At 33.0% G+C, this 25,972-nt stretch overlaps 1 protein-coding gene across 4 annotated transcripts in view; it reads left to right on the top strand.

Annotated features, from left to right (window-relative positions):
- Nucleotides 1-17,418: 17,418 nt before the first annotated feature.
- The window catches only part of LOC123535480 (rabphilin-3A-like), a 122,630-nt gene continuing 114,076 nt past the window's right edge, over nt 17,419-25,972 (top strand). For 2 of the 4 annotated variants that reach the window (XM_053519728.1, XM_053519732.1), the window contains exon 1: nt 17,443-17,549. The gene's annotated coding sequence lies outside the window, so the exon portion shown is untranslated. Of the gene's footprint in view, nt 17,550-25,972 lie in introns of all 4 variants that reach the window. The other 2 variants (XM_053519729.1, XM_053519731.1) reach the window with 2 other exon arrangements.

Genomic DNA, 25,972 nt, shown 5'->3' on the forward strand with positions numbered 1-25,972 from the left:
TATGATCCTGTTTTGTTTATTGTGTGTGAATATAATTTCGGTTACGCGGTGCATTAGCATAGTATATCCATAACCTTGTTGTTTTTATTTTAGTAACCAAAGTGAATATATAAAAACATTTTATGGTCACTTTATCTGTTTTAACATTGCTTCGTTCCCCTTGTGTAATAAATAGATATATGGATAGCTACATAGTTTTATACTTGCTTGCCTTTTTAAATATATCCTATCTTATAATACTCATAACACTTTATCTAAAGCAAAACTCCAATTCTGCGGCCTCCTTGGCTTATTGGTTAAGGTCGCAGACTTGAAATCATTTGCCCCTCATTGATGTGGGTTAAAATAGAGAAAAGTGGAAACTTCACAGGTCGCTCAACACGACAAAAACGAAAATGTTGCAGGCTCGGTTTAAAGCCACACTCGAGGCGTAAAATTCTTCAATTGAGGAAGTAATCCAGCTGGTTTACGGAAGGTCGGCGGTTCTATCTAGGTGTCCGCTCGTGATGAAATAGTGCACGGAGGGACACCTGGGGTCTTACTCCACCATCAAAGCTGGAGAATCGTCATACCACCTATAATTGTGTCGGTGCGACATTAAATCCAACAAAATAAACAAACAAACAAATCCCAATCCTATTACAGTGAAATTGTTAAAATTGAATACAATCACACAGGCTTATGAGAAAAGGTGCTGTATACAAGAACCATAACGCTTTCTTGCTTACTCTTTTTAATTATCTCCCTTTTTTGTATCTGTTTAATTTTGACGCAGATGGTACATTGTATATATCATACATGCAGCATTTTGGATATCTAGGTAGGCCAGCGATGGAATAAAGTTATCCTGCTTTGTTTACTTGTGTTAATACAATTTCTGCCACGTGATGCATTAACCTTATACATTTGTTTACGTACAGCCGCGTTGTATACATTTTGGCCGTTTTAGTGAATATAATAAAACATTTAATGACAATGTTATTTAACTATTTAAACAGTGGGGTTTATAACTGTTGATGAGATGAATATTTAATAAGATATTAGCCATATAAATGGATAACAATATAATTTCTACATGTACTTATTTGCGTATTTGCACTTAGACTTCTTGAAATATGGAAAGATTTGACGCCATCTTATGTAACAGCATTTAAAATGTTTTAAAACAAGAACCATCACTCTTGGTTGATTTTTTGCTTAACAGAGATCAAATTGGCTAAGTATTCGTTTTATGTGTTTTCGCTCATGTACCTTCGAATTTAAGGAATTGAATACATGCTTTATTTTTCTGTTTGATACATGTCAATGTCTTGACTTCGTAGCCAAATGTACCTTTAATCCCTTGAAGCCGTCCAACTAAATTAAACAAGCTTGTCCCTTCTACCAACTATGTACCCGCTCGTACCTGAAATAATACCGGAAGAGCACCCGGTGGACTTCCTCTAACACAAAAAGCTGGAGTCCAAAGCTGGTGTGACTTGTAGAAAGGCTCTCCGTACTTGGACTCAGTGTTGTTATATTTTCTGGTCCTTTGGGATCATGGAGTACTTTCATCTTTACTATGATAGAATTTCGCATAAGCCGGTGCTGGGGGCACGTTGAGGATTATTGCACATTTCATTACCTCACATGACAGAATCAATAAAACCGAGTCTGTTATCGTGCTTCTTGGTTGCGTTCCATGCTTTCAAAGGATCTTTCCACAGATTTTATTTAAAACCAAAAATGCAAAATATTAGGTACCGACTGTTCTTGTTGTTCGGCACATGTGCTGCATTCTTTCAGCAATGTTATTAAGAGTCAGACAAACACACAGACCAACGGACTATTTTTCTATCTCCACCTCTCGCTTACGTGGTCCGAATAAAAGACATATCGTTGCTACAAGTAATTTCTCTCATTGTCTGAATGTTTGAGATTTGATATTGTGAGATTTACCTTTATCACGTCTTTTAATGCAGGAAATGATGTCCTGCTTGTTTCAGGATGGTACTTAACTTTCTCTGACTTGATCAAAGTCACTTATTTGTGCTAAAATGAAAAAAAAAAAAAAAAAAAAAAAAAAAAAAAAAAAAAAAAAAAAAAAAAAAAAAAAAAAAAAAAAAAAAAAAAAAAAAAAAAAAAAAAAAAAAAAAAAAAAAAAAAAAAAAAAAAAAAAAAAAAAAAAAAAAAAAAAAAAAAAAAAAAAAAAAAAAAAAAAAAAAAAAAAAAAAAAAAAAAAAAAAAAAAAAAAAAAAAAAAAAAAAAAAAAAAAAAAAAAAAAAAAAAAAAAAAAAAAAAAAAAAAAAAAAAAAAAAAAAAAAAAAAAAAAAAAAAAAAAAAAAAAAAAAAAAAAAAAAAAAAAAAAAAAAAAAAAAAAAAAAAAAAAAAAAAAAAAAAAAAAAAAAAAAAAAAAAAAAAAAAAAAAAAAAAAAAAAAAAAAAAAAAAAAAAAAAAAAAAAAAAAAAAAAAAAAAAAAAAAAAAAAAAAAAAAAAAAAAAAAAAAAAAAAAAAAAAAAAAAAAAAAAAAAAAAAAAAAAAAAAAAAAAAAAAAAAAAAAAAAAAAAAAAAAAAAAAAAAAAAAAAAAAAAAAAAAAAAAAAAAAAAAAAAAAAAAAAAAAAAAAAAAAAAAAAAAAAAAAAAAAAAAAAAAAAAAAAAAAAAAAAAAAAAAAAAAAAAAAAAAAAAAAAAAAAAAAAAAAAAAAAAAAAAAAAAAAAAAAAAAAAAAAAAAAAAAAAAAAAAAAAAAAAAAAAAAAAAAAAAAAAAAAAAAAAAAAAAAAAAAAAAAAAAAAAAAAAAAAAAAAAAAAAAAAAAAAAAAAAAAAAAAAAAAAAAAAAAAAAAAAAAAAAAAAAAAAAAAAAAAAAAAAAAAAAAAAAAAAAAAAAAAAAAAAAAAAAAAAAAAAAAAAAAAAAAAAAAAAAAAAAAAAAAAAAAAAAAAAAAAAAAAAAAAAAAAAAAAAAAAAAAAAAAAAAAAAAAAAAAAAAAAAAAAAAAAAAAAAAAAAAAAAAAAAAAAAAAAAAAAAAAAAAAAAAAAAAAAAAAAAAAAAAAAAAAAAAAAAAAAAAAAAATTTTTTTTTTTTTTTTTTTTTTTTTTTTTTTTTTTTTTTTTTTTTTTTTTTTTTTTTTTTTTTTTTTTTTTTTTTTTTTTTTTTTTTTTTTTTTTTTTTTTTTTTTTTTTTTTTTTTTTTTTTTTTTTTTTTTTTTTTTTTTTTTTTTTTTTTTTTTTTTTTTTTTTTTTTTTTTTTTTTTTTTTTTTTTTTTTTTTTTTTTTTTTTTTTTTTTTTTTTTTTTTTTTTTTTTTTTTTTTTTTTTTTTTTTTTTTTTTTTTTTTTTTTTTTTTTTTTTTTTTTTTTTTTTTTTTTTTTTTTTTTTTTTTTTTTTTTTTTTTTTTTTTTTTTTTTTTTTTTTTTTTTTTTTTTTTTTTTTTTTTTTTTTTTTTTTTTTTTTTTTTTTTTTTTTTTTTTTTTTTTTTTTTTTTTTTTTTTTTTTTTTTTTTTTTTTTTTTTTTTTTTTTTTTTTTTTTTTTTTTTTTTTTTTTTTTTTTTTTTTTTTTTTTTTTTTTTTTTTTTTTTTTTTTTTTTTTTTTTTTTTTTTTTTTTTTTTTTTTTTTTTTTTTTTTTTTTTTTTTTTTTTTTTTTTTTTTTTTTTTTTTTTTTTTTTTTTTTTTTTTTTTTTTTTTTTTTTTTTTTTTTTTTTTTTTTTTTTTTTTTTTTTTTTTTTTTTTTTTTTTTTTTTTTTTTTTTTTTTTTTTTTTTTTTTTTTTTTTTTTTTTTTTTTTTTTTTTTTTTTTTTTTTTTTTTTTTTTTTTTTTTTTTTTTTTTTTTTTTTTTTTTTTTTTTTTTTTTTTTTTTTTTTTTTTTTTTTTTTTTTTTTTTTTTTTTTTTTTTTTTTTTTTTTTTTTTTTTTTTTTTTTTTTTTTTTTTTTTTTTTTTTTTTTTTTTTTTTTTTTTTTTTTTTTTTTTTTTTTTTTTTTTTTTTTTTTTTTTTTTTTTTTTTTTTTTTTTTTTTTTTTTTTTTTTTTTTTTTTTTTTTTTTTTTTTTTTTTTTTTTTTTTTTTTTTTTTTTTTTTTTTTTTTTTGTTTGTTTCCTTAAAACCAAGATTACAAACAAAATGTGTATAAGCTTTATCAGCATTTTGTGGTACCTGGGGTAGACTTGCGATAGAATATAATTATTATGATCCTGTTTTGTTTATTGTGTGTGAATATAATTTCGGTTACGCGGTGCATTAGCATAGTATATCCATAACCTTGTTGTTTTTATTTTAGTAACCAAAGTGAATATATAAAAACATTTTATGGTCACTTTATTTATCTGTTTTAACATCGCTTCGTTCCCCTTGTGTAATAAATAGATATATGGATAGCTACATAGTTTTATACTTGCTTGCCTTTTTAAATATATCCTATCTTATAATACTCATAACACTTTATCTAAAGCAAAACTCCAATTCTGCGGCCTCCTTGGCTTATTGGTTAAGGTCGCAGACTTGAAATCATTTGCTCCTCATTGATGTGGGTTAAAATAGAGAAAAGTAGAAACTTCACAGGTCGCTCAACACGACAAAAATGAAAATGTTGCAGGCTCGGTTTAAAGCCACACTCGGGGCGTAAAATTCTTCAATTGAGGAAGTAATTCAGCTGGTTTACGGAAGGTCGGCAGTTCTATCTAGGTGCCCGCCCGTGATGAAATAATGCACGGAGGGGCACTTGGGGCCTTACTCCACCATCAAAGCTGAATAATCGTCATACGACCTATAATTGTATCGGTGCGACATTAAATCCAACAAAACAAACAAACAAACACATTACAATCCTATTACAGTGAAATTGTTAAAATTGATTACAATGACACAGGCTTATGAGAAAAGGTGCTGTTTACAAGAACCATAACGCTTTCTTGCTTACTCTTTTTAATTATCTCCCTTTTTGTATCTGTTTAATTTTGACGCAGATGGTACATTGTATATATCATACATGCAGCATTTTGGATATCTAGGTAGCCCAGCGATGGAATAAAGTTATCCTGCTTTGTTTACTTGTGTTAATACAATTTCTGCCACGTGATGCATTAACCTTATACATTTGTATATGTACAGCCGCGTTGTATACATTTTGGCCGTTTTAGTGAATATAATATAACATTTAATGACAATGTTATTTAACTATCTAAACAGTAGGTGGGGTTTATAACTGTTGATGAGATGAATATTTAATAAGATATTAGCCGTATAAATGGATAACAATCTAATTTCTACATGTACTTATTTGCGTATTTGCACTTAGACTTCTTGAAATATGGAAAGATTTGACGCCATCTTATGTAACAGCATTTAAAATGTTTTAAAAAAGAACCATCACTCTTGGTTGATTTGCTTAACTGAGATCAAATTGGCTAAGTATTCGTTTTATGTGTTTTCGCTCATGTACCTTCGAATTTAAGGAATTGAATACATGCTTTATTTTTCTGTTTGATACATGTCAATGTCTTGACTTCGTAGTCAAATGTACCTTTAATCCCTTGAAGCCGTCCAACTAAATTAAACAAGCTTGTTCCTTCTACCAACTATGTACCCGCTCGTACCTGAAATAATACCGGAAGAGCACCCGGTGGACTTCCTCTAACACAAAAAGCTTGAGTCCAAAGCTGGTGTGACTTGTAGAAAGGCTCTCCGTACTTGGACTCAGTATTGTTATATTTTCTGATCCTTTAGGATCATGGAGTAATTTCATCTTTACTATGATAGAATTTCGCATAAGCCGGTGCTGGGGGCAGGATGAGGAGTATTGCATATTTCATTACCTCACATGACAGAATCAATAAAACCGAGTCTGTTATCGCGCTGCTTGGTTGCGTTCCATGCTTTCAAAGGATCTTTCCACAGATTTTATTTAAAACCAAAAATGCAAAATATTAGGTACTGACTGTTCTTTTTGTTCGGCACATGTGCTGCATTCTTTCAGCAATCTTATTAAGAGTCAGACAAACACACAGACCTACGGACTATTTTTCTATCTCCACCTCTCGCTTACGTGGTCCGAATAAAAGACATATCGTTGCTACAAGTAATTTCTCTCACTGGCTGAATGTTTGAGATCTGATATTGTGAGATTTACCTTTATCACGTCCTTTAATGCAGGAAATGATATCCTGCTTGTTTCAGGATGGTACTTAACTTTCTCTGACTTGATCAAAGCCACTTATTTGTGCTAAAATGAGAAATACATCCATATTACTTTAATTATTGTTTCTTTTGAATCGCCAATATTTCTCAGTTTGACAGGCACATATACGTCAATAAATGTTCTTTTTAGACCTGATATATTCATGCTACATTGCAGGTGGGCAAGATGCCGACTGATTTTCTTTAAACACAAATGAAGCATCCACCGAAAGCCAATTATTAATTCTAATGAAATGAACATGAATCGTATTAAGACAACAAAAGCGGTTATTTAATGTCCGTTCGTATACCAGTGAAGCATTTGACGATCTATGCCCAGAGTTTAGCTTGTGCTGGAATACTAGTATTTTTTGTTGTGAAAAAAGCAAGTACTAGTTTCTTTCCGTATATTTTAGGTAAGTCTGAACCACTTTTCCATTTCTTTGTTTGGACTGATTTCTTTTACACGACATTTATTCGCAGTGTTTTTTTTTTAATTTCATTAAATTATTTTCTTCTATTTCTTTATACTAAAATACAATATTTTATAGGTTCTCACATTTCATTATGATTGTTGCAGTGAATTTCTGTGATAGAATCATACTAAAATAATTTCCGCTGCTGTTTGCACGCATCTTTCAAAGAATCTAACTTCTAAATGTTTTATATTTCAGAAATATAAAGATAAGAAAGACTATACATGTATATGCAAATAAGGCTCTTTCGATTTGACAATAAAATAATTTGAATTCATTTACGTTATCAAAATAACATCGAAAAGGATTAAAGATTTTTATCCGGAATAATTTTCCTCTTGTCGTAATAAAACGCTTCAACAAACATTTCTTGGGACAAGATAAAGAAAAGTAAACAACAAGATGCAAAAGAATCAGGACAGAATAGAAAATGAAAGTTTCGTTGGTGTGTTTGAGAATTCCTCTGGACATTATGTGCACGACAATTTCGTCGTTTCCTACAGCACAGATATCCAAATAACATTTCTAACCATGGCATAGCTTGCATATCACTTATGTCAAGTCTGACGGCAATAACTTTGATGCATCGGTCAAAGAAAACACCATACGCTGCAAAGTTCTTGTCAACCGGCCTGCTGACGTTTGACGTTCTATTTATAGTAACGTCAACAGTAAGAAAATTTATTACAAATCCCAACATAAGTATATATGTGCAGAGCGCAGTGATAATAAGTTTGCAGTTGACAGCTTTTACTGTTGGGCTGATGTCTGTTGAACGTTATTTTCTGATACTGAAGCCCATGAGATACGTAAACATTGTAACAAAGAAATTTGTCCGGAAAACAGTGATGCTAATGTGGCTATCTGAAATTGGTCTGTGTCTTTTTGTTCGATATGGAATATGCTATATCAGGTTTCAGACAAATTTGGTGTTTACGTCCCCCGGTTTTTGTATTCCAGTTTTAACCATCTATTATGGCATTATGTTACTGATCGTTGTCACCCCTTCGTGCATATGCTACATCAAGATTTTCAAGTGTATTAGGTCCAAAACAAAGAATACTACTTCTGTGTTGTCCACAGCAAAAACTATTCGTTGCTATCGCTCAACTGCTTGAATCTTCATTTATCTAATTGTAGTATTTACTACGTGTTTCGCTTATGGAGTGATTATAGTTTTAGCTCAACTTGGACATTTACGGCAAACCAAACTGAGGCTATCATTGGAATTCGTGTCTATAGCCAATTGTATATTGGACCCCTTTCTTTACGTATTATGGTTTAAAGAAGGCTGCAGCTTTTAAGTTTTCTAGCGGTATTCCTGAAAAGATATCGAGACAAAGCTCGACGAATGAGAATTGAAGTTTATGATATTGATACAATAAACATGACAGATAGACGGACAGTGTAGAAATTGAGCAGTATAAAACTGGAAGAAATACATTTTAAACTTTCTGTAAAAACTAATCAAATAAGGCTTAACATTGTTCCAGAGATTCCCTGTTAAAATGGATTGATATTCTGGAAGTAACTCGAAAGATATGCCTACGTATTGCATTTTGATCAAAACAGGTAAACATCGAGCGCTCGAGGTCGCAAGGGAATGAACAAAATGTTCGACTTTATCCAGTGTTTCGAGCAATCCAGAAAAAGAAAATACAAAATTGACCTTGTACCACACGAATTACTCGTGTAAGCCCGGGAACTCAAGCCGTCGTATTTATATTACCAGTTTGTCGGTTGTGCAAATGTAAACGAAAATCATAATTCGATTATCATACCATTGCTTTCGTTGCTTTGCATTACAAACTCGTGTAAATTTGCTCATTTGTAATATTTTCATTGAAAACTCGTATATATGTGAACTATGTAATATATACATTTCATACACGTGAAAGTGTGAACTTTTGTACTATATGCATTTCATGCAAATGTAAATGTGATCTTTTGTAATTGTCTAAATATATATTTTTGTAATATACTAGTAGGCTTTGCAAACTCATGTAAATGTGTTCTTTGATAATATTTGTATTTCAAACTCTTTTCTTTTGTAATATTTGCTTTGCAAACTCGGTGTAAATGTGATCTTTTGAATATTTGTGTTGCAAAAAATGAACAACAGATGTTTTGTACTACTAATTTACTTCATTAAAACAAATGCTATATACTTTTTATAATGTCTTATTCTCTTATGTTTGTCTTTCCAAAATACTTTAAGGAGCAGTGAAAATTACGTATGCTTTGTAAACGCTGAGCACTGTTGTAATCTATATACATAGGTCGTATCACAATTTCGACAACCGACAAGGCAGACCTTTTCCTCGGTTACCAGCTGTTCATTCGGAAAGCGTGTATTGTGACGCGACGTTAAAACGTCGCTGATCCAGAAGCCGACGTAAATTAACATTCTTGGTCTTATAGTGAATGTTATAACTTCAAAAATATAAAGCACTGGTTAAATAAAAGATAATTGAGAGAGAAAAATAAACTGTTAATAAAATACGTGTACATGTATTTTAAATATATAAATGCAGATTATGTAATCATTGTTAAGATATGAAACGCGTAAGATTTGTTTAAAGGTTAACACGGAGTTCTTCGGCTACACATTTTAAACAAACAGATATGTAACAAGATCCATTGGAAGTATTGAATGCAACAAAGCAAAACAATATCAGACTCAGTTGTATTATGTTCGTGAGAAATTAGAGATATTGCTACACCTCTCACGGCCCTAGTTATGCAAGAAGAGTGAATGAATACTATGGACCAGAAATAATAGCAACATTGATAAACACACAAGTTAGAAGTATTTCAAACTCCAAAGAAAACTAAAAGTAGCGATTCTTTTCTTGAGTAAAGCTTTCAAACCGATAAAATTGCCGAAGAAATTGCGTATAATATAGATATTTTTCTCCTATAATTTTTCAGCCACAGATGTGGTTAACCATGAGTTTCTTTCTCATTAAAATTAACACATAACTTTTTCCAACATAACATATGACAAGATCAGTTAGTGTATGTGTTTCAGCTAAAAATGTTCATTTTTTAACATTTTAACATACGTTTAGTCTTTGAAGAAGAATATGTATTATTTTTTCTAATTCTAAAATTCAAAGCATTACTAGTCCAGTACCCGCTGGATTTTGTTTTTTACTCTAAACAACATTACACTGACTTTCCTGCACTACTCTCGGAAAACATTCTCCGAGAACACATTCAATCTTTTCTTCCATATCAACGGGCAACGGATAAATCTCTCTTGGGCTGAAGTAAATGGTCATCATGTGCTTAGCGTCTTGAAGAAACTCCCGAATGCTCCTCAGGATTTGTTCATCAATATGTAGTGTGTGATGTCTCAACCGTGTGAAGTGGCAGAAGTAGAGCATGTAGTGCAGTAGATCTTCAATGTTCTCGTCGGTAAACCCACCTCTTTGTTTCAGCTGGTTTAAAAAGTTGATGATATATACTGCATCTGCGTTTCTCTGTTGCGGTTTGGATCGCGCTTCGAACAATTCATTGCATATGACATGAAATATATTTGCATAAAATTTCAGCCTAAGCCGTATCGTAGCTAGAAAGTGCTCACCAAACTTTTCATTTGATTTTGCATCGTATCGCGGGTATAATTCTAGCGTTTCTTTGGGAATCCATTCATCGGACGCATTGATAATCTCTTCTTCGACATCACAATCAAGGACGTTGAAAAGGTCCATTTCCATCTGAGTGACACTTTGAACAAATATGTCCACGTATTTCAACTGGTCATCCGTTATGTTACAAACTAAAGGAATATTTCCAGATTGCGGTGCCCGAAAAGGAATTGGCACAAATTGTTTATAGAATGATTCTGATTTCAGCTTAGTTATGTTACTCATCATTGCATCAAGTGGATAATCTCCCGCACTTCCCAGTGCGTAGCAATAAAATTTGATCTTCTCCAGCCAAGTGAACTTGTCGTAGGATCCTGGTTCTTGCATCTTTTGGAACGAGTCTTCTGGCATTGTTATACGGGAAAATTCACGCTCTTTTTCTATGACAAGATGCAAAAAGTTTGCTGGATTGTCATGAATTAACTGAAGAACCGCTGATGCTCTTTCTGTGTCAGTCTTCGATAGATGGCGTATCAAATTGTTGCTTGGAACAAAGAAGGAAGGAAGATTTTGTGTCTTGAGACTATCTATAAGAAACATAGACACAGCACGTATACCCCATAATGGTCCATTGGTATCCCATACTTCAGGATCAGTTCTCTCAGCCACCCAGAATAGCGCTGTTTTTAAATGGAATGTTTTGAGTGAATGGTTGTCGTCATCAGGTTTCTGTTCTTTTGCGCTTTTAAAACAAAGTTTAAGCAAGCAGTATGCCGTTTTTGCTTGCGTCGGAAGAGCATTGACTAGTTGTTGCTCGGCTGGAGAAAATGAAAGAATAAAATCTGTGTGAGGATGTGGATTGATTTGCGGGGACTTTGCAACTATTTGGAATCCCTGTTTTACTATATCCTCGATAATGCTTCTTTGTGGCCATTTCCTTGCTCTGGACTGAAAGGAAACGGCTGGCCTTGGCCATCCAGAACATTTAATCGCTGGAACCAAATCCACTGAGTATTCCCCATGGGGGTTCGTTATATTTGTCTGAGTTAACTTTGTTATAACTTCTGGATCTACTGCTTTAGAGAGAACTTCACCAAACTCCTTGCTCTGGAAGTATAGCATATCATATATGCCAAACATGCATCTCTGGAAGTCTTGTTTCCACATGATCATGTACTTTTTAAGATGAATTTCTGTACTGTTGGTACGAGCTACGTTACATCCAAACAATAATTCCTTTACAAAATCAATCTTACCGCGGTTACTTGACAGAAGCAGGTAAGTAAGTAGGGTGTGTTCGGTAAACCATGTAACTAGTACTCGGTGGTCAACTGATGCCTCGGATGCCTTTTTATTATCTTCAAACACTGGATCTGAGTAAGGTACAGCTGCAGTCACTGCACATTTCAGCGAATCTATTGAAGCAGTCAATGGCAGTAAGGTAAATGGAACATAACGATATCTGTTCTTGACTTAGGAACAGAAAAGCTCAGGATGACGATGTCGGAGAAAATTTGCATTCAGATATTTTCCATCGGAAGCTAGCAGGTTGGATAACTTCTGGGGTTTTGGTATGGAGAAGAAACAAGGATCATCAGGATTGTATTCGAAAATCGATTCGTCCGTACTGTCAAATGATAAAGTATTCGAAAACAATAACGCATCCACATCCCCAACATCAAATACTCTCCCAACTTTAAGGCCATCTTTAGAGCTCCCGACAACTTCAAGTTCTTCATCTTCTCCATCTGGTAGCATCATGGCAATATCGGGTAAAACAAATTCATTTTTCGAATAATGCAGGTTAACGAATACAGGTCGCTTTATAACGGAGTTCAGGACTCTCAACACAGCTTCATCTTTTGATGTCTCTGATTTCAGACGAGACATTGCCTCTTATGGTATAAGATCTAACGAAATTATTGCTAGATTAGCAGGTTAACGAATACAGGTCGACTTCTAACGAAGTTCAGGACTCTCAACACTGCTTCATCTTTTGATGTCTCTGATTTCTTATGGTATTAGATCCATTGAATCTTTTGCTTATTTAGCTGTCGATGGCTGCCACTTTAACGAAATAAACGGATACCTATAATAGAGAATATGCATTATAGTGTTAACTGGAAAAAAATGAGATCTATAAAGAAATTGTACCAGATGAAATCGTTGTCATAAATGACATAATACTATGTTCTCCTTTCTATTCCAATCACATTTCAGTTCAAGAAAGAAATCAAATTATGTTTAGACTCAGTAATACTCTGATGCATTATAATAAAGAAAAATTAAATCAGTGAAAGCAGCATTTTAACCCCCTGCAACATTATGAGTCAAACAAGAAAAGCGGGTAACAATTGCCCTGCATGTTGATCAAAGCCGTAATAAGTATTTCGAAATTACTTAATGAGTGTTCTCTTTTAGTGAAAACTTAATACTGGGTTTACGTAATATAAGATATATGAAAAATAATTCAATTCAAGACTTCAAAAATTACAAACAAAATAACCTTACCTATTTTTTCATGAATTCGCTTGCCAAACAAATACATCAACGGGTAGATAAAATATTTTACTTTATCTAAAATATTTTACTTTATCTACAAATGTATATATCCTTGAAGCTAACCCGGTAGTCAAGATATTATGACATTATGGCGTGTTGTGTATATCAAAAGTAAAATCTGTAATAAGATCCTTTGGAAGCAAAGAATGCAACCAAGAAGAACTGTTTACAATGCGGGTTCTACATTTCAGATTTTATTCTTTTAACCTACCTGTTCAAACTGGTTTTAATAATCAATTATCATTTGAACAATTTTATCTAAGATCTTCGTATTATACAGAAGTATTGCAAAACATGTTACGAGACTGCAGTAAACGTACAGTTGGACAGTCTTAGCAGTCACCTCTATTTAGCAGCCAGTCAGCTAATTTCCCAATCTGACTTTTCGATCTAATTTTAACTTGTCTTAAGCAGACATTTAATATAAGCAGCCAGGTTATACCGTATTCTTGGCTGGCTGCTTAATACAGGTTTTACCCTTTTAATTGGGTATGTCTGCAACGTGTGCATGACAATTTACATAAAGTAAAACGGAAAGTTATGTTTATGAAACACCAACTCTAGTATTTCTGTGTATGTTTTAACTCCCAGAGTATACAGCTAATCTCCCTATTCTACAGACAGAACCCTGAGTAAAACAATATCGCTCCGTGAAAACGAGATTAAGTACCCAGCAACAAATACAGTTACAAAGACAGAAACTGCTCTGAATAGCTAAAACTTTAATTTTTGGGAAATATTTAATCATTTCTTAAATAAAGTTATTAGTAAACGCTTAATTGCGACGTGTTTTCTTTCAATTTCAGCGATCCATTTCTATGGTGGCTTATGTCTTTGCGTTCAGACTGCTAGATTTTAGAAAATGTTTTAAGGGACTAAATATTGTCACAGAAAAAAAATGTAAATATATATAATATAATGAATGTCAAGTATGAAAATGAATTTTAAGAGGGCGACAAGCAATTTTAACCAGCTGCGACTGACATAATTGTATAAACAATAAATGTTGTCTAGTAGTATTTAATTTGTAATAGAGTGCAATTCCGTGAAAAGTAGCGTATGGTTCCGATATAAAATAATGGCTGTGCCCTAAACGAGAAAACAATGAGCAGAACAAAACAAACTGGAATTTAGAGAGGGGATCTGTGGTTATGGAGTCTGCATATCAAAGAAACTGCCAAAGACAAAATTATAAAGGCGGCACAATATCCACGGGGTGATTAAACAATACCCAAAGCTTTTAAAGCGGGAGTATTGGAACCACCCAAGCCGAAAAAGTGGAAAACCACAGGTCGCCAAACACGACATAAACGAAACACAAACGATCTGGATATTTCAAACTCATGAAGTATGTATGCGTTTGCCAATCAGTGTCGTACATTTTATATTTGAGCCGTGCCATGGGAAAACCAACATAGTGGCTTTGCGACCAGCATGGATCCAGACCAGCCTGCGCATCCGCGCAGTCTGGTCAGGATCCATGCTGTTCGCTAACGGATTCTCTAATTGCTATAGGCTTTGAAAGCGAACAGCATGGATCCTGACCAGACTGCGCGGATGCGCAGGCTGGTCTGGATCCATGCTGGTCGCAAAGCCACTATGTTGGTTTTCTCATGGCACGGCTCATTTGTAAATATTGCATTTACATTTTAACCTCCCTAGTCATTTTACTGCGTTTGAAAAATCAGCTGTTAACTAATTGACCTTCAGAAAGTTTAGCGGATTCACAGTGCAGCTGCTGTGTTGATTACCCGTCGTGATTTGACCGTTATTTCTCCTATTTAAAATTCTTTACATTAATCTTATAGCCACCAATTAACCTACAGCTTTCGATTAAATACTTCTTTAAAATATTAAGAATTTGCCGGTGATATTAAAAAATGACACATTTTTTTTCAATATCACTGGAAAATTCTGGATATTTTAAAAAGGCATTTAAATCGAATGTTGTTGGTTATTTGGTGACTGTGTATGTAAAGAATTTCAAATAGGAGAAATAATATAAAATCACGGCGGTTCGTCAAAACGGTGGCTGTATATCCAGCCGCGAGGTACCTGTGCAGTGAAGTGCAGTATTGCGCTTTTGTTCAGCTTCTGGTATTGTTTAGTTTTAATTCTTTGTAATACCACTTAACAACTGTTCCTCAGATTATATGTTCATACGTAGATATTGTTTATTTTGGTGTGAATGTATTTATGTGATACTTTTGGGTTTAATTGCATCGAGTCTATTGAGAGTGACTACGTACTCAGCAAATGTCCCGTATAATCATGTGAAAATTATGTACAAGAAAAACGAATTTCCTAATTCTGCCTCAATAGCTTTGCAATATCTTTCATATCTTTAGGATACCTGGAATATTTTTATACAATCTCGCAAGCCATACGTACAGAAAGTGACCTCAATTTTTCAGGGAATTAAAGAAAAATGAAACTACACGCTAAATATGAAAACGAAAGTCGCATTCATTCAGGGTTCACGCGCTGGGGTCACCCCGTGTGGACTTTATGTTTTGCTAATGGGGACTCAATTTCTAGAGTTTTTGACGGTTTGAAAATAACGGGGCTTTATCATAACATGTCAGTTTTTATTCTATGAAAAAAATATTTGCACGCGGAAAAAAACACAAACCACACAGGGCCCGTAACGCATTCTCATCCATCAGCAGGGCGCTCGTATGTGCATTATATCCAGAAAACGTATTCTCAAAGTGTACGTATGTTTATTGGTTTCATAAAACAACTGTACGCCTAAAATATGGTGTGCTGTAGCACATAAACTGCGAAAAATAAGTGTAGCAATAACAAGCATTACATTTCAACACATATCTTACAAACATCATTTACCGTCTTACTGATGTAGACGTTATAAAACCTACGTGTGATACCAGAATGGATGTCTAGGTATATCCTTTAATGCAGATAAATACTTCCAGTCTGCAGACCGCGCACGATTAGGAAGTGAATCTACATTTTTATAATACATAAGAGCTTTTAATATCCGATATACTTCCGTTTATATATCTGAAGTTATTTTCGCAGTTTTATGTTTTATTACAAAATATCAACACACGGGTGAAGTGTGGCTTTACTTTTTTAATGCTATTCTTTCAATGGAAAATGAGCTGTACATGTAAACCATTCCACGTCTATACGGTTGAAGATAATGGATAATGAGTTACTTGGTCATCTTCGTTTTCCCCAAATGCTTGATTCCCGTAGTTGCTCTGTGTCTCGTATTTTCGTGATTATTTCATATTGCCCCTGATTTTCTTACATCGGTTCAAATGAGTTTCGTATTGTCTATATCTGTTTCATATCATATGGCAGTGAAAAGAGAACAACACTCGATAGTTCAAAATCATTTATCAGTTAAAAATTTCTATTAGAGAGGTTCCGAATGAGTTGTAAAAAATGAAAATATTCTCTTTTAAAGACATTTTTTGGGGGGAAAAATAGAAGAATTTATCACAGTTCTTCAGCATTTCCACATTTATTTTGTAAATAATACAGCAGAGCGTATAACATTTATTTTGTAAATAATACAGCAGAGCGTATATCTTTATGTTCGCGTGGGCATTTATGTCTATCTATTATCTTTACAGAAGATTTTTTGGGGGGAAATCCGATCATTTATAATTCATATCGCATTCCGTTCTGTACAAGTAAAAATATAAGATATTTCTTTTGAAACATAAATGTGGCTTAAGTCATAATGAACAGCACGAGAGTAATCTGGCACGTTGGCATGTGTAAAACCACGCCAGTAATTTAAGGTGCACAAATACGTATTCGTTATAGGTTCCGGTTGATAATTAAGCACTAGGTCTCTGAAAGTCCAGATATATCACTGTCTGTTGTTTAATTTCCAGTAATTTCCTTCACTTGATTCTAAATATGAGTGCTACACAACTGCACGACATACCCTAGGGTTGGACCAGGCATATATCATTTGATTGTATTTAGACTTATTTATGACAGTGGGGGCCTCCGTGGTCGAGTGGTTAAGGTCGTTGACTTCAAATCACTTGCCCCTCATCGATGTGGGTTCGAGCCTCACTCGAGGTGTTGAATTCTTCATTTGTGAGGAAGCCATCCGCTGGCATACGGAAGGTCGGTGGTTCTACCCAGGTTCCCGCTCGTGATGGAATAATGCACGGAGGGGCACCTGGGGGTCTTCCTCCACCATCAAAGCGGGAAAGTCGCCATATGACCTTTAACTGTGTCGGTGCGACGTTAAACCAACAAAATAAATAAATAAATAGCTATGACAGCCACCTGGAAACCAAGTGTGCGACTCCTACAGAAGACTTAGTGCAAAATATGTATACAGAACACGTCCAGTTCCAGAAGTAGCTTCCCGCGTACTTTGATGTGATAGGTGTATTTGGTAGACCTGTACTCAAATACCATTCTAGTCTGGATTACCTGCCCCTTCCTATCGTTATCGGTACTTTCAGAGTACGAACGGGAACCAGACAAATACCATTCTCGCTCACCAGAGGTCTACGCGTTGTTTTGAATATTATAACGGAATGGGACGTGTGATACTGGGATTTACCCATACGAACAGGAAGTAAACAAACCGGCGCGCGCTGCTGTCAAACTGGAGAAATCGATTGTGTGCCACATATTTCGCAGATTTTTGTTGAATTACCGATATAGCGGTGAATACAAGTGGATGTTAATGTATTGAATTGTGCCTGAATTTCATACCACATGAACATAATCAAAACATACTATCTCCTGCGCAACAGAGTTACTAAATTTACAGGTAAACATTTCTGAATACTGTAGTGGATTCCGGATGTAACCATCTTTCAAAAACGATTTAAATTTTAGTTTCTCCAGTTGTCATATAATTTTAGATGCACTTTTAATGAAGCCTGATGGTCTGTGTTTAAGCCTTCTGGTAACTGGACACATAGCCTTCATTAGAATCTAAGTTAGAACGTTGGCACCTAGAACGTTTAGGGGATGCAAATTGCTACTTTCACACTTCATGCAGAAGTGAGGAAGTGGTGGATTTTTAAGAAATTGATGGCAGGAAGATAAAGCATATTCCTAAATTGATGTAATACTCATGGACACCTGTAATATTCAGTACTTAGTGGATAAGGATGTGGTACTATGAATGATAGTCCAAATAATTGTACTCGAGAGTTGAATATCGTTAATATTTTTTTGACTTGTCGATATCCGCCTCCGAGTACAAACCAGAAAAGGAAAAGATTCTTAGAATGTGATAGCACTGTCCCCTTCTTTGCGTAAATAACACCCAGCGGAATCCGTTGGGCGGGAATTATATTATAATAAAGCGACGGATCAAAAAAAGAAATACATACATAGAAAGCCTGTAATTTTTCCTTTCCAATGATGTATATGTTATCTAGATTCCTTAAAAAAAACTTTCAAACTATGGCAGTTAAAAAAATTCAGAGGTTTAAATCGCATGTACTACATGGAAAATGGCCGATACAGGTAAACACATTAATTACTACACGAAGCGTTTTCGTTGGTCATGCCTCGGACCGCCATTACATGAAGACGATTGAAACATTAGAGGTTTAAATTTTTTACAACAGAAATTCTTGATAAATATGTCCTGTTCTTATGTTTTTTATTTACTATTTATGATTTAGAACAACAGGTAAGCTGTTAAGGCTAAAAAAAATCGTGACTACTGATAAATCGTAATTTCAGTCGACCACAGTTTCCACCACAGTTTTGATTGTTTCTGGTTGAGACCTCTAGGTAGACAACGTAAAATATCAAAATGTAAAATTGGTCTACCCGAGGTCTCATTATTTAGACTATATGAATGAGAAAACAAAGGTCTTCGTGAAAGTACATCCAACACAAAATATTAAGCTTTTGTGTAAGGAAAAAGCAGGTTTTGTACAATACCAGTGTAACAAATAATGTTGTACTTCTGAGCTTTTCTTTCTAACATACTAGGTTTGCTTAAACATGTAAAAATTTAATGCCGTCATCTCAACTTGGGATCGACGCCATCTTTCTTGTTAATAAAAATGTAACCAAAAAAATCAGAGTGGGATTATCATTGCAAGGGCATAACATGACATTCTACAAAATGAATACCTTAGTCAAGGTATCTAAGACGCTACACTTGTCTGGTGGGTTAAATACATAATGTCAATCACTTGAAATTGATCTTGAAAAAGGGGTTCATTTTAGTTACATGGTTTTTCCCACGATTTCTCGGCGATTCACTGCAAAAAGTATTATTGCGCTTGACAAATGGTAACTCTAATCATACAACGGGAGACAACATAGGTGCCAGCACGTGTATAATTTTTTAAAAAATTATCGCTGTTTACAATTTCTTATCAAATAATGAATCCTGTTCAGAAAATGCATCTTCAATATCTGAAAATGATTAATTTCTAAGGACCTTTATAAAAAAATATTACTTACAGTGGACTATTTTCCGAATCGAAGTCATTTCCGCTTTCAGTTGTGAGGCACTTACGTTATACTTTTTGATAACAATATAACAAATACAAAATTTTAATACAACATTATACTTGTTCATTATGTTATGAGATAAAGTTTTTCTTGAACTGCATTATCAATTACATTTGTAATTACGTTTAGATGGTATTGCATTTACAACTTGTCTGACCCCAATTTTTTATTTTTATTAATAGCTCTCACTCTGGTTGGAGACATATTGAATATGAAATTTAAACGGCCATTTCCATTAGTCACTGTTACTTTAGCAGTAGAATGAATTTCAGCTATTTTGAGCACAGTCTAAGTCGAATATACTAAAGAGAAAGAGAAGTTTAATATTATTTTAATCCTTCATCTTGAGAAAACACAAAATTAATAAAAGATTCCATTAAATACTACCAGTAATCTATCTGACATTAATGTCAAACCCCTCACGGGGACGTAGACATTTAAAGGTAAAAAGGTAAAGGTAAATTTTATTTACTGTCGCTTTGTGAAACAATGAACATAAGCTCTGTAGAGCTTTTGAGCGACTGTTTTAAGAACAGTTAAAACCAATTATACCTTACCCCCAGCAATTTGCTGGTACCCATTTACAGCTGGGTCGACTGAGACAACATCATAAAGTGCCTTGCCCATGGACGCATCACAATTGACCAGACGCCGGCTGTCAATCAAACCAATAAATCGATAAGCGATCAACCAATCAATGCACTTGATTCGACGCACACCTCCAGACGGTGTTAATGTAAATATTACCCTCCGACATTGCAATCTCGACACCGATAAAAATAACTGATAAATTCGTTTTGAAAATGATTATATATACAAGTAAAACTTATTAGAAATGGTAAAAGGTGTCAGTGGGGACTTTGCAAGTCTGATAGTCGCTTCCCAGAACGCCTAGATTATTCCTTTTCCAAAACCTAAGTAAAGTTTTGAAAAGTATCTTCGCTGGATTAAGACTTGTGGACGTCCTCACAGACAATTGAAAGTGGATAAAATCGACGGAAACTACCATATATTTGTATATACAATGGTATTAATATATCTAGCTTTCACTTAATTCACATTTGACCCGGACGCTGTGCGATAAATTAGTCTAAATTTGGCATCATAGGTGGCTACGAGCTACGGTGTATGTGTTCACATTAAATATGGGCATCGTGCCATATATATATTTTTTTAGCAATTTCAGTGCAGTTTTCTTGCAGTCACCGCAGGCTTCCAATGGAACTCTTACGTGCTGGAGATGACCAGTATATATAACCAGCTGTAAAATGTTATGCCATATAAAGGCCGCCGCACGGAAATGATGCGGCCGCTGTAGGGTGGCCGCGCGATCATTGCTCAATATCCATGCGATTTCATTTGGTACTGCAGCAAGCAGGAACCTTGTGGCAGCTCTGCGAGTGCCGTGCGAAGGTCTCAGGTGTCTACAATCTCCGTACGATTTCTTTTAGGCACTTTGTCCACGAAATATCGTGCGTTGGCTGCATGATCAGCGCATGACCTCCTAACGATGCCTGTGCGGAGATTGTGCAATGCCACCTACGACATGTCTATGGTCTACGGGCTTTCAATTAATTCAAATATGTATAACTTTTCGCTAAACTAAGTCGTAGAGGCTGCGGAGTCTGTACGAATATCGCACATCCATACCCCCGCACATCTGCACCCCCCCCCCCCCACACCCCCACTGCCTCCGCAGTCACACAGAAAGGAGGACACGGGCAGTCTACGGGTTCTGCAGACACATCGTAGGCCAAAGATAAACTAGGCATTGTTGGTTTATTTCTCAGCCATAGCACTTCTTATTGGGCATTTACATAACAAGAAACTGTGAAGAGAAAGTGCCAAAATGTTCAAGTAGCAAAAATATGAACTAAACTTTGTGCTACATTATTCGTGCCCAAACTTTTCAGTTGCCTCGATCAACATGTACGTGGAAAGACATCGGCGATGTGAATTCCTTTTAGGTTGAGGGAGAAGGGCTATTTATACCTAAAATGTAAATGTATCATTATCCTTCAATCACAGCGGCACTTTTTCCAGTTTTGCACACGGGGCATAAGTACTGATAGAGTACAAGTCCAGAAAATACTAAGAAAATATCAAACTGAATGATAAACAAATACTTTTATAATAATAAAAACAAACAAACTTGTCAGTGATTTATTAAAGAAGCAACACAAAATTTTCAACAATAAATATCATCAGTAATTGTCGTCGTGTAGCCTTCTTCCGTCTTCTTTTGTCTTCTGAATATACATGCTTTCTCAACTAATTCCGTCCCCGAATGTCGGAAAATCCCAAAACTATCAATGTAAGACTCCTAACAGTACTTTCTCGAAATTCATCTAAATGTTTTAAAGACACATAATAAGACAGAAATTTCTTACCAATCTCTTCAGAAATATCGCGTAAAGTAGCAGCAGCAGCCATTATCGATCTAAATGTCGGAGGTTTAGTATTTTGTGGTACCACCTGACCTGTAGGCGGAGCCTGGCGTCTGGTCAATTGAAGTAGCCAGGAATCAAACCAGAGGCCTTCACCTCCGTATGAAAGCATCTACATGCACTCTTGACCATTGCGTCTACTAATAGGCAGAAATGGCTAATTTCTATTAATAGTTCATTAAATTCATGATCATGTTTTTCTGTGGATGAAAGGATTATAAATACTTCTGTTTCCAATCACTTGCAATGTAATTTAAACCATGAAAAACACAAGTGCAAATTTTTGAAATCATCACCTGTTTCTCATAGATGAATAAAAAGTTTTCACACTGCAAATACCATTTAAATATTTTCATTGATTAGCCTAGACTAGCTCCTAGACTATGATATATCTTTTTACATTTTTAGCTCGGCTATTCGAGGAATAGTCTAGCTATTCTACTCACCCTGGCGTCGGCGTCACACCTTGGTTAACTTTTTGCATGCAAGTACATACAGCTATCATTTAAAGGCATATAGCTTTGAAACTTATTTATTCTTTTTCTTGGTCAATTACCAACCTCACTGGGTCAAGTTCCATAACTCTGACATGTATTTTGAGCAAATTATGCCCCCTTTTGGACTTAGAAAATTCTGGTTAAAGTTTTACATGCAAGTTACTGTCTCCAAAACTAATGCAGATACTGAATTGAAACTTCACGTGTCTTCGGGGTTATAAAACTAGTTGATAGCACCAAGTCCCATAACTCTGACCTTCATTTTGGCCAAATTATGCCCCCTTTTGGAATTAGAAAATTCTGGTTAAAGTTTTGCGTGCAAGTACATACAGCTATTACTAAAAGGCATATAGATTTGAAACTTATTTTATCTTTTTCTAGATCAATTACCTACCTCACTGGGTCAAGTCCCATAACTCTGACATGTATTTTGGCCAAATTATGCCCCCTTTTGGACTTAGAAAATCCTGGTTGAAGTTTTACATGCAAGTAACTGTCTCCAAAACTACTACAGATATTAAATTGAAACTTCACATGTGTCTTCGAGGTTATAAAACTAGTTGATAGCACCAAGTCCCATAACTCTGACATGTATTTTGGGCAAATTATGCCCCCTTTTGGAATTAGAAAATCCTGGTTAAAGTTTTGCGTGCAAGTACATACAGCTATTACTAAAAGGCATATAGCTTTGAACTTATTTATTCTTTTTCTAGGTCAATTACCAACCTCACTGGGTCAAGTTCCATAACTCTTAATATGTATTTTGAGCAAATTATGCCCCCTTTTGGACTTAGAAAATTCTGGTTAAAGTTTTACATGCGAGTTACTATCCCCAAAACTAATGCAGATATTGAATTGAAACTTAACATGTTTCTTCGGGGTTATAAAACTAGTTGATAACATTAAGTCCCATAACTCTGATATGTATTTTGGTCAAATTATGTCCCCTTTTGAACTTAAAACTCTTTTGATATTTAACATTTTGGGTAATAATTTCCTACTTCTGTGACAATATTTCGAATAGTCGAGCTTGGCTGTCGTACGGACAGCTCTTGTTGTGATTAAATGTAGTGAACTGAGCCAGTCTATATCCTATGTCCAGTATCAACATCATTCCTCTGTGAAAATCTCTAAAATAGACTGGCTTTTGTCTCTATGAAATTGAATTCGTCAAAACAGGGAAAAATGTAGAAATATATTTATTATCAGTCTAGTGGCTAGTCTATGATTAGCCCAACATGGGTTGACTTGTGCATGGACAAGTAAAATTTTCTGAGATTTTAACAGCTCTGATTGGCTTTGAATAGCCTTTGATATTTTTCTTCAGTATTGGTTATTTGCCTGTAAAAGAGACCTACAATATTTTAGGACTTTCAGGAGTCACATTTGAGTTGTTTTGTCTAAGAAATTAAAGACACAATATTTTTCACTTCTGTTCAGACAATGAAACAAAGTTTGATTGGCTTTGAAGTACACTTGGACAATGGGCGCAGTCTGGTACTAGTAAATAGTTGAATCTGTAGACATGTGTAAGTCGTTAGTGATAGTATTAAATGTAAAATTAACTAACTTCAGAGTTCTTTATCAGGCCGAATTTTGGCCCCAATCCCAGTGGCAAATAGTTAGCTTTTTCCCCCAATCTCAAAGCTAAAATATCCAAAGTTTGTTTTACTTTGTCAATCAAGGCTGTACCTGTAGATGAAACCACAAGACATTAAGCTAACTTAATGCATGTAGGATCATTTTTTTTCTTCAATTTAACATTTTAAGAAAAAATATGACTTTTTTAATACTTTACAACTTCTTAGACATGTTTTGACACATTTTTCCCAATTGTAAAGGCCCTGGCCCTGTTCCCAAATCAGTGGAAATAAGCACTTTACTTTAATTTGATGTGCTACATTTAAATCCGAAAAATGCCAAACGACAATATATAATCACACTTATATTTCCGCATGTCATTATCATGATTATGGGACCTTAATAATACAATTTAAGCTAGTAGCTGCATTTTGTAAAAATGACAAAATGCACTGCAAGGACTGCAGTTGTAGGGTTTTCTTCAATAATATACTTACATGAAATGCTGTTCAACGGTATAAGCAATACAAGTTAGTAGATTGCGCAATCGCAGGCCTTTCCATCCAATCAAATTCATCCAAATAATTCAAGACAGACAGATACTCTGGAACTGAACATGATAAAAGCAGTAGCATTGGTTGCCCTTTGACAAACAGCAGTGTTACACTTTTGAGACAGTATCACAAAATATATGTTTCTTCCAGACAGGCAAGTAGATTGTACTGAGACAGACAAAACTTAATATTAACAGATTTGTTCATAATGCACTTAACATTATTAAAGTTTCTTGAATTGAAAAATTCCAATTTGGAAAGTCACCAAAATATAAATCTTTCTCTATGTGATCATTTATGATTATCCAAGTTAAGTTTGGAACTTTTTTAATACAAAATTCTTCTTCTTATATTGACTGCTTTCTTTGGAGAACTGTTTAATGGGGAAATCCCTGATCGAGTCACTAAAAATGGATTTAATTTAAAAGGACCATTGATAGCTATTTCCACAAAATTTCTTTTATATTAGGTAGTCGTTGATTGCTTCTGGAAATTCTACTTTGTAGTTTCTGCATTCATTTTCCATTACATACAAAATCAACAGGAATCCTGAATTCAAGAAGATCACTTGCCACTAAATCTTTCATGTACATGTATATGATCGAAAAAGTTTCAAAGTTTTTTCTCATGTTCCTTGTATTAATAATAGTATCTTTGATACAACAGCCCTCAAAATTTGTATTAGAAAATAAACTATTAACTTGTTCATGTACATGTACCCCTATAATTTATTTTAAATTGGAGGAGACAGAACCTTTTGTTAAACTGCTGCAAATTTGGCAAGAAATATGATGATTACAATTAAGTTCTGTGTTTGAACTGTCCATTCATTGGTCTGTCAGACTTTCTTGTGTACTTAGCTCTTACAGTTTTCATCTAATTGAAATGAAACTTAGTAGACATCATCAACATGAAGTGGATATAGTTACACCTATTTTTGGGACTTTCATATTTAAATATTTTGCCTGGAGTTATGGCCCTTTGTTGGACTTTGAAGTATTACTGTTACAATGACATAGATCTGTACATTGTGTGTTTAACTCCTCTGACAGTTTCCTACTAAATGAATGGAACTTGGTGTAAATCATCATGTTTGTATAGGCAGAACTTTCATGTCCAATTATTTTTACAGCCCTTTCTTGGACTTCGAAAAAGCATGATTCTCGGCCACCAGAAATTCATCAGAATATAGTGTGCTTGATTTTGCTCCAGCGCTTTCTTTCACTGGCGAAAAAAATCCGAGTTCCGTCAGTTTTTGCAGCAAACATTTGTATGTGACAGTCTTAGTAATGCTCTTTCTTGACTTTGTAAATTGTAGTTGATCATTTTGGGCTTTTCTGAGATCTTCATCTGACAACCTATGAACTTTAAGGTCAAAATGTCACTGCAGCAGATGTCCTGTAAAAATGATGAGTTTGCTTTGAAAAAACATAAAAGTTAAATTGTTTTTACCTTGCTGTCTTTGTGAGCAGTTGCAGATAATTGGCAAGCTGAGAACCAGCTGTTGCAATATATAAACCCAAAGGGACTCTTTCTGAATGAACGGAATTAAATTTATTCCATTCAAAGCATTTTTCTTCTTATTAAACTGATGATATTTCATTCAAGCCTTTGGTGAGGGTATGAACT

The sequence above is a fragment of the Mercenaria mercenaria genome, chromosome 12 (genome assembly GCF_021730395.1).
Source record: "Mercenaria mercenaria strain notata chromosome 12, MADL_Memer_1, whole genome shotgun sequence".
NCBI classification, from domain to species: Eukaryota; Metazoa; Mollusca; class Bivalvia; order Venerida; family Veneridae; genus Mercenaria; species Mercenaria mercenaria.